The following is an 11,233-nucleotide window of genomic DNA, read 5'->3' on the forward strand; positions in this document are numbered from 1 at the left end:
CGTGAACATTCGTTGATCATTGAGTCACCCCATTTGTTCTAGAATTTTCCAGTTGGTCGGTTACCTTCCACTTTGCCTTTGAGTAGGCGCCTGGGAATTATTCGTTGTTTATACGCTCTATATGGCCTACCTATTGGAGCTTTCGAATTTTAGAATGAATGGTGACGTCTGGTTCGTCGTATAATAGATGAATTTGAGTGTTGTATCTCATTTACTATAGTCTGTTTACCCTTACTGAGCCTAAGATTCTCTTGAAGACTCGATATTCGAAAGCAGTGCTCTCCGGGAGGACTTAACGACATCGCATCTGAGCTCTGGAAAGCGAAGAGCTAGGACCCAACACTGTGGCTCAGTGAATTCTTTAATCGTGTTATTCAAGAAGGAAAAACACCATCTGACTGGCAAGAAAATACCACTGTTCCAATATGGAAAAAGAAAGGTAGTCCAGCAGAATGTTCAATTTGAACCGTCCGATCCGGTTACTTTCCCATATCATGAAGATTTTTGAACGCATTCTTCGCAACCGTATTCGCGAAATTGTTGAAATAACCGTGAATCTAGCCGGATTTGTCAAAAACTGTGGAACTATTGACGCAATACACGCTGCGCGGTTACTCATGGAAAAATACCGTGAGAAGCATCGCCCTCTTTACATTGCATTTCTGCATCTGGTATGCTCTACGACAACACTAAGTGCTAGAAGAAGTCGTGCACTGGGTTCAATTGCTCTACCACGATCCGAAAAGTAAAGTTCGAAGTGTGGCGGGTGTATCAAAACCGTTTCGTGCCTCTGTTGGTGTTCATCAAGGAAGCGCCCTCTCACCACTCCTCTTTGTTCTTGTTAGGGATATCGTCACACGGGACATCCAACGTCCAGCGCCCTACAGCTTGCTTTATGCAGATGATGTTTTCCTAGCATCTAATAGCACAAATGATCTCGAACAACTTCTCCAAAAATGGAATGATCGGCTCATGCAACACGGTCTCAGATTGAATCTGAACAAAACTGAATTTTCGATGACCGTTACCATGAAACAGGCACAATCACTGTCAGCGGCATTGACCAGCCCAGAACTGAGCGATTTAAATATCTCGGGTCAACGCTATCAGCCAATGGAGAACTGCGTTTTGAAATTGCTTCACGCATTAACGCAACCTGGATGAAGTGACGTTCCATAACTGGTCTTCTTTATGATTGACGTATCAACGAGCGTCTCAAATCTAAAATTCACCGCAATGTCGTCCGTCTTGTCGCTCTCTATGTTCTGAGTGTTGGCCGACTATAAAAGACAATCGTCTTACGGTAATGGAGACGAAGATGTTGCGTTGGACTAGTGGCGTGACACGTTTTGATGAGATCTGAAACAAGGATATTCGCCATCGATATGGGGTTGCACCGATCGTGGAAAAATTGCGAGAGACGCGTCTTCGATGGTAATTCGTGCTAACGAGAATTCACTTGCCAAGATTGGTCTGAACATCGAAGTCGATGGAAAACGACCAAAAAGCCGGCCAAAACAACGGTGGCTTGATACGTCGGATGGGGATTTAAATGTGTCGAGATTTCATCCAAATGAAGCGTTTGATAGAGCCAAATGGCGAAACTGATCAAGACAAGCCGACCCCGCTGGTGAACGGGACAATGACTGAAGAAAAAAAAGTGCTCTCCGGCATGACTTTGCGCATTTTGTCTAATTATCGTCTTTTTTCTAGTTTGTGACATGATTTTAGACTTTTATTTGTTTATTTTGGACCGAAGGTCTTACCAAATATTACCAGGGTTTCTTTTACACTCTTTTTCGAACGTGCCAAGATAGTTAGATCATCTGCACAGGCTGGATGATTTTTACGGTAACATACCATTTAGATCCACTGGCATATTTCGGAATATATACTTAAGAGTGATATTGAACAATGTTGGGGGCAGCCAATCGCTTCGCATATTTTGTGGAGTACCGAGCAACCGATATTGTCGAATGTCTGCTTCCTATCAACGATATATTGTCGACTTTCCACGTTGAAATTCTCTCTGATATTCCCCAACAATATTTTTTGAAAAATATTCTGAGCTGAGAAATAGCTCGAGAATTGAATTACCACTTGACACAGTTTCTTCCAGAACACGCTGGCTATAGAAAGTGTTTGCATCACTTTGAATTGAACGAGTATCTCAACTCTTTAGAGTTTGCCAACTTTTTTATAAATTTGGCAAATAACACTTTTGCGTCAATCTTCTAGCGTGGTTTCCTAAGTTCAAACAGTGTTTAGGAGCTCATGAAGCTTTGCGGCTATCCCGATACTCTTTGCTTTTAGTAGTTCTAGCATCTTCCACACACCATTCTGAGCAGTGCATGCTTGATTCCTTCCGGTGGTGGAACAGGTGACTGTACGGCTTCCGCTTTTTCGATATACGAAGATTGGGCTGTAACCTTAATGGTCATGTGGGTGAAAAGGCAGACGGTACGAGGTGCCATGAGGGAAAGGGACTTGGAACGCGCAATGAGGGTGGCGACCGTATAATCCGAAATATTGGGCCTATCGATGAAATCGTCTCACTTTTATTTGCTTCATATCTTCGATAAAAGTCTACTTTACTTCCTTGTAAAACATAGTTCTGGGCTGGAATCCTGCTGTCATTCTTTTCGTCAAGTTGTAAGCAGACCTTATATTATACCTGTTAAAATGGTCTTTCAATCTGCAGATCTCGTCATTTATGTGCCTGCTGTTTTTCTTTCTAGAGATCTTATCAGCGATACGTTTGATTTCTACATATTTGGCTCGTTTAGGCCATTTTTTGCAGTATCACTGATATTGTTTATATGCAGCGTACTTTTCATCGATGGCCGTCGTTCGAAAGTATTGAACCAAATATTGGCTCAAGGCGGCTGCAGAATCAATTCATCTTTTACTGAGCCGACCTTATTTTCCGTTGGAAATGGTTAGCCAAACGGTGTATTTAAGTTTCGCTCAAAGCGAACCAATGTCTTCACTGATCTATTTTTCAACAGCACTGTGTTTCATTATCATCACACTTAACACCGTGCAAATGATAAGCTCACGGCAAAGAGACATATGCAAGAAGAATAAAGACGAGATTGCCGCCACAACGATCGCGATCAATTCACTTGCCTCCTTAAAATTCACACCCATTTGATTAACGTCAATGACTTGGTGAGAGAGTAAAAAATGTCATCAGCGTAGCCAAAGTGTTTAAGGATGGTATAGTCCATCAAACCCCTGCAAGTTTTGCAGCCAAGGCACCATGATCCGATTTCGATTTTTTCTGATCCAGCAGGTGATATTTTGCGTCGTCATATGTTGCTCTGTTAATAGCCGTGCCTATGCAGAACACTCCCTTTTGACACTGTTGAAAGCATTCTCGAAATTGATGCGAAGCATTACCTGCTGTTGATTGTTGATATGGTCAGTACAGGAGAAAGCAGGACCAAATTAGCGATTAAGCTTTGTGCTGGTTCCTTCCAGGATTATTTTAGTTACTACCATATTTTTGCGACGATGGCAGAAAATATGCAAATACCACTTCAATGGATGCACTCAAGGCGCTCTTCGAGAACCTAACAAATATCCCCTTCTTTCACTCGTTGGAAACTATCTTAGATGTCCAAAACTTTTGAACAGTTCCACGGAGAGACACTCATCGGCGGTTTTAATTCACCTGAGGACATTGATAAAAGAGATGATTTCACTTCTATTTGAAAGGGTAGATCATGCGGTTACATGTTACAATGGCTTGGCATTCCGTCCACAAGAGATGGAACTTCACTGGATGTTATACAATTGAAAATTGTAGTGAAGGGTTCCTTCCACTTTTTCATCTGCTCATCATTGTAGATAAGACGTCTCTGATCTCTTTTGTAATGCGAACTATAGTACCGAAGTCACTCATATTTGTCGGTAACTTTTGCTTCTCTGATAAATGCAATGGATAACATCCTTTTGTCTACGACGGACTCCTATCCTTTGTCATCTTGTCGAAGCTCTAACCCGTTGCCCTCACATCAACAATTAGCGATCATTTGAGTTTTCAGCTCTTTACTTAAGTCGATCATCTTCTTAATATTCGTAGTAAACCAGTTCTAATATTACCCTTTCAGGACGGAGTCGAAAAGTAACGCCAGTGGTGAAAGCACTTTTGATAGCGACTTAACCGTTCTTTGGCGGGTTATTTAAGATACGTTTTGTTTGCGCATCAGGAGTGCCGGATCGCGAAAGCCGCACGTATTTCATTTGGGGGTTGAAGCTCTACGCTCTTGCGGGCAGATGCAATCGTGACATGCATGCAATGTTATGCACATTCAGAATACAACTTCTACTGGTGACTGCAACGTACTTGATCTAATTAGATATCTATTGTCGACCAGTTGAAGCTCGGCTGGCCTATAGCAGGCACTGCGTTCGAAGGATGTCCTGCCGATAACGAAGCAGTGAGTCTTTCGCAATTGTTTTTGCGGTCACAGAGGTCACACCACGAAAGCAAGTTAGATAGAGATTTACCTCTATCTGAAAAAGAATATATGCTTCACACAAAACAAAAAAAATGCCACTTTGTTGTATACAAAGAAACTTTATTACTTCGGATTCTACAATGCGAATTTAAGTAAATGATACAACGGACTGGGCGATAAGCCATGCACCAGATCATTTATATTATTACAATTTGCTGATGTAACCGTTTTACCTGGTTCACACGTTTTGGAAAAAATGTGCTGAGCCGGATACTTGTGTAAGGTGTTGGGTTGAAATTCTAAATGTATCTTGATATGGAGACTGATACTTGACAAACAAGCTGTGCCGCAAGATAGAGAAGAATAGTCTCCGGAGTTACACCATCATGATTGGTTTAGTCCCGAAATCCTCGTCTAAGTTAGAATAACTGGGCATTGTTGAGACCCTTGATGCCGTTGTCGAGAAGCATACACAGATCCCAGAAATTAATCAAGATGCCACTTCGATAGACAAAGGCTGCAGCTATTCAGGATGTGTTCGACGTTTCGGTATTACAGTATATAGTTTTTGCAAGTTGTTATTCCTTTTAGCTATTTTTAACGCATAATCAGGAATAATTTTCAGTGGATGAGTGCATTCTCAAACCTCAGCTCAGTGGAATTCTATAGTATATCGGAAAATAAGAAAGTTACAGAAGCAAACAATTTGGAGAAATGGTCTTTGATGTCAGCGCCGTTGCTCATTTCATTTTGGGTTACCGCTTAAGGAGATTCGCCTTTGAAGCGGGATCTTTTTGTGTATAAACATATTCCAATTTGTTTTCTGTTGACGTGCTGCGTCTTCGCACGTGGATGGACTGATTAGAGAATGTTTCCATACCATATTAATATATTTACCGTCTATGTACCTCAAAAATTGAGTTTCAATCTCTTTAATCTTGTTTTTCGTCAGTCCATTAATGTCGCATTAACTAAATTGGGAATGTATTTCGAAATTTGGTAGGACCAAAAAATAAAAAAAAAAACTAGAAAATTGTGGTAGTCAATCATAAGCAGCTAAGCGCACAATTTGTGATTATGAATTTTCTATAAGCAATTTATTGTAGATCTATAAAGTCTATCATCTTGAATAATGTTCTCTGTAGTTATCAATTTTGAAAAAAAAACTTTCCAAACCCTCATCCACGCTGTTTTTAATAATTTACTTTTGAATGCAATGCACACCAAGTAAATTGGACTGTTCCAATACTTGTCACAAATTTTAGTTGAATGTATATATTCGAAAAATTTAGTATCCTAGTTTTAGGATGTTTAGCTTGTAATCTGTGGAGTCGTGAGTGAACTGAAAGCGGTCATTGATCTAATTTTTCAACCTCAAATGTTTGCTTTCCAACAATTTGATGGAGACCAGCAGGAATTGTTGATGAACGTCCAAAAAAGGGCTGTAAGTACAACCTATTAATAGCTGTAATATTCGTCACAAAAACAGTTAATATCTATCACAAGAGCGTGTATACTGAGAAACAAAAGCGAACTACTATAACAGATGAAAGTAAGGCTACTATGCGTTACACTAATAACAAATCCATTCACCACTGGTTTTCTGCAAGGGAAGACAACGTTTAGACATTCTGTTGACTAAATTTTCGGTCGATATCGCTGTGAGGGTTTTCTCAATAGTACGAAGATAATATGTTAACTGTCTAATATTTGCACACGTTTCTGGCGCAGTGGGCAACTGGAAATGAAACAACATCTTAATTAAGGTTTATTTTATTTAAAAAATAAAGATCGTGCATCCACAACATCGTTGTCATGTTATTTTGGTGTTTTCAATCCGACCGCGGTTCTTAGGCTCGTTATCTCTTTAAATAATTCATACGCGTGTACGGGTAAGCTTCAGCAATCATTTCTGATTAATTTCCTTCATTCTTTGTGATAAAAAGTACCAAACCCCTATTTACTGGAACATCCGGTAAACAACGTGGATCTTAACTACAGTGCATGGCTAAATTATTAGAGCCACCTTCTCAAAATCTACATAATACTTTATACGCAAGGGAAGGTAATAAATATGCTACCAATTTTTATAAACTATTTATGTTATCAAACAGTATCGAGTAGACATTTAGAATGTGCTTAGGATAGTCTCAAAACGTTAAAAATAAAATAAAACTTTAACATTTAGTCGAGTCGTCTTCTGCTGGAATTATAACTCGTACTCTTATTGGCGTACCTTCAATACGTTGAATACAGTTTATTTTTATTCCATCGCTTCTGTGCTTAATCACACTGAGGTCTTCTATCAACTGTATCTTATTTATTATATACTTCATCAAAATTTTATCTTCTTCATTGATCCTTATAGGACTTTAGTGGGGTTAAGTTCCGATGGGGTTACCAAAATGTATTTTCTTGTTAAGCCTTGTGACATGGAAAAGAGTAGTACACAAAAACGAAGTTACCCTTTGATAATTTGTATAATTTGAGTAGTATTCTGGTTTCCAAGACCTTTATAGATTGGTTCTGCCTCATTGTCTGCGCCCTGTACTTTTGCTGCTAATTATTGACGAGGTCATAGTGCTTATTGAACGCTCGATTCTTTTTCCGATGCAACCTTCTTTAAATTCTTCATCAGGTTTGCTCGCAAAATCTGATTTGTCAGTCGATGCATATACGATGATTCGTTAAAAAGAACAAACTTGCAAAAGATTGTTGCGTTTGGATTTTGCAAAACTGAGATGTGAAGGCTAAATGACTAACTATTTTTTTTAAGTCTAGTTACCATTTTACAATCATCAAAAATCCAATCCAAATGTTATTTGCATCAATTGAGCCGCTTTTGCAGAGGTAAGAAATGCTATCTTTAATGGACATCGACATGAGATGCCCATTTTTTGCTGATCTTATTACTATTGAAATGCCGGCATCTGCGCCCTTATACCCCTTATGTTTTCCTCATCTCTAGGCGAGAGTAAAATTTTACGACCACATTTGCCATTCTACTTGATGTTAATTGTAATTTTGCAAAAAAGTTTTGTTTGATTTTTCGCGAGAGAGATCTTAATTTTTCTTTATAATAAAAACTTATAAAATACAAAATTTATACAGGATAACGATGGTGGATGTGGTTTCATCCAATTGCCACATACGTTACGTTTAAATATATGATAATTTTAAATCACTTATGCAACTATTACTTAAGCAGATACATTCGTCTCTTAATAGAGAGAGTCTTCTGCTTTCTAAAACACATTCTAAAACCTTACAGAAAAACTTAAATTGACCTTAACATATACCCGTTTATCGGGAACTTTGGAATATTTTTTTTTCACTTTTGTTTAAATATAAACCAATGACATTATTTTTTTTTTTGTATTTACTGTGTACTCTCTAGGAGTTTGAGTCCCAACAAACTTTACTTGCGAATTGCACGAGCCCCACCCTGGAGTCTGGCGGTTGCCACAAAAAGGATCAATCCGCGTGCACCTTTAGCCTCGTCTTCCTATGCGACTAAAAACACTCGTAATCGACCGGATGTCGCCTCACGGAGCAAAACCACCGCTTCCAATCCAAATGCTTTTACGCTTTTACGCTTCCAATCCAAATGCTTTTGATGTCGTGGGTGAGATCGCGTTGCTTGCTGACACGGACTTTTCGTCGATTTTCGCGTCACCACACAATTCCCGGATGCAAGGGTAATTCACAATCGAACGGTTTTAGCGCGTGAATTTTGCAAATTTTATGGATCTAATTTGATGAGTCGTTTGATAACAAACACTTGGAAATTACCGGAAAACACACGCACCTCCGACATAATCAACCGTTCCTTCTTCCTCCTTTTTCTCAAAAATATCATCTCCACCAGCCATGTAGCGCGGCAAAGCAGAGCAGGGCAACCACAACTATAACTTTCCCTTCCATGGCCGAAGTCTGAAGTTTCAAATTGGAGTATCCAAACCTCGGAAGCGGCCAGAAAAATTATATCAACGTAACACACTCCCCCCATGGTAGTACTACCATTCTTTTTGTATCTTAATCCAACATCTATGTGTGTGGTATCTTATGAGTGAACACCCTTGATCCTATTTCATTTTTGAAAAACTTAACAACTAGTCATTTTGTTAGGTTCTTATTACTATGAATCTTTCGTAGAGCTAAGACTTAGTAAATGAATATTGCTTAGAGCTAAGAACTAATAAATCTGACTAAAGTCCAACTGATTGCTATGATGTCCAATCGATCGTGTACTTGCAAAGCTATTACTCAAGCGATATTTTTTTCTTGAAACTGAAATCTTAGATCATCCTGAAGCTAGAAATAAAATCGAAACACTTTTATTAAATCAAAATATTGGTGGCAATCAAAATTTTGAATCTATCCAGGAAACTGAAGTGACTGGAAAGAACAGAACTGTAATGGGTCCGGGGAATTTTGAGAGACTTTCACACGGCTCGACTAAAACCAATTTGTTCCACTTTCGTACGGCGCCTCCAACTGTTTATTGTCAAAATCTTACTTTTATTATCAATTGAACATTAAAACAAGTCGAAATACCGGAAGCTCGCGCTTCGGGTATAAAGGTTTTGTATTCATCTTATGTAAGAAACTTCAACGCACATTTTTCTATCCCTCTATAGCTACAAATCCTACTAAATCCTCACTCTAAACAAACAAACTGCCTATTTCTGAATACTGTATATATATGTGCACGTATATAAATTGATTGTACCCATATTTCCGATTTACTTCGGGCACAAAAGCATACATATGTGCATATTGGGTTGGGGAAAAAAAAATGTCGTATTTTGTCAATAAATGGCAACACTTAAACATATCCTGTGTTGTACTTACCACATCGGGTCATACTATACGGCGGTTTGAAGACGACAATCTGTGCTACAAGTATCTCTTTGACAGTGCTGACACCGTATAGTCCGAACCTGGCACCAAGTGATTACCATCTCTTCCGGTCCATGCAAAACGCTCTTGGTGCTACTAAGTTGGCTTTAAAAGAGGCTTACGAAAACTGGCTGGCTGAGTTTTTTGCAAATAAGGAGGAGTGGTTTTATAAGGGGGGATAATGAAGTGGCCTTCTAAATGGCAACAAGTTTGCGAATAAAACGGCGCATATTTGACTTAAATCGGATAATTCTAAGTATGTTAAATAAAGCGTCAAATTTCGATCACAAATACGACATTTAGTTTTCCCCAACCCAATATATAGCACGTATATTAAATACAGTTGGTTGATTGTACAAATATATCTATCTGAATTAGACCATACCCGCAAACTTCATTAGCACGCATATACTATATACCTACATACACACACGACTGTTTGGAGTAATTAAATAAAATAATTCCTTGCGACCCCATTCATACGAACTCCCTTCGGTGTGGTATTGACGAATTGATATGTGATGATGACATCATCCACGTTGTAGAATGCACGAAATTCACAAAAAATGACAAAGTTTCACCCCCTATAACTTTGTTAATAATATGGATTTTCTTAAAACTTGACCAAGTTGTGCATTATGTTATCCTTTATCCCCATGCCGAATTTTGTACTTCTGGGATGAACATAAGAGGGGTTGCCTGGTAAATTTCTAAAATATGGAAATATGCTATTATTAACTTTATTTGTGCAGATATCAAAACCGGATCTATTTCGAGGCCTAGATTTCGTAGAGATGCACCGCTGTAATTTTTTTCAGATTTTTCGGTTGGATATGTTCTGAGAACGAGACCTGTTACACTTTTTGGGGGTCATATTTTAAGCCCCCACTCCCCTAATAATAAGGTTTCATTTCACACAAAACCTTAAAAGTGACATATTTCAAATTTTTAAGAGCACTTTCTAACAGCAGTCCTTTTCTTTTGTAGAACTTCCACGAGCTTGTCTTTGCCCCAATAAGATAACTTCACATCGACATTAATTGTCACACAATCTTTAAACTAGAAAATTAAAGACAACCTGCAACGAAATTAAGAATCGGATCGCGACCTAGCGTTTAAAAAACACGTCACCACACGTCCACGACCATAGTTCTGTCTCTTCTCCCGTCCTCCCAGAACCCAATTCCCCAGCTATGTTGGACGGCAAAGCCGAAGGGGGGGGGACAGTCCACTACGTTAAATTTCCCTTCCGTGGCCGAAGCTTGACGTTTCAATTTCAAAATTTCAATTGAATTTGAATATTCAAACCTCGAAAGCGGCTGCATAAATTGTGTACACCGTACCCCAAAATTCGCCCCATGGAGAAAATCACACCCAGAAACTATTTTTTTCAATAAAATTTTTTTTTTCAATAAAATTTCGATGTCGCACGTAAGTTTGTGAATATACACTTATATACGAATATAGAAAGGCTTGTGATTTGAACCGTGGAATCGATCTTTCTATTTTGACTTAAAGGAATTGTAATGTATGAAATATTTCCCCAAAAGTTAAGAAAAAATACTTCGACCAAGAGGGCTTTTCGACTTAGAGATTGTGTTTTATATAGGAGGCTGACGAGAACACCAATGAAAAATCGAAAAGTTCAAGTTAGAGAATAATTCGACTTAGAGAGGGGGGGTTCCACTGTAATATTATAATTTTTCCAGGAAACATAAGCCATGTTCAGTTAACAGCACACACGCTCTTGTGATAGGTATTGTTCTTCTGCAGTGAATAAAAAATTTGATCCTCAGATCACTTACGACACAACAGAATAAAAATAATTACTAATATTATAAAACTTTCGAGGAAAACGAAATCTA

Source organism: Hermetia illucens, chromosome 3 (genome assembly GCF_905115235.1).
Source record: "Hermetia illucens chromosome 3, iHerIll2.2.curated.20191125, whole genome shotgun sequence".
Lineage (NCBI taxonomy): Eukaryota > Metazoa > Arthropoda > Insecta > Diptera > Stratiomyidae > Hermetia > Hermetia illucens.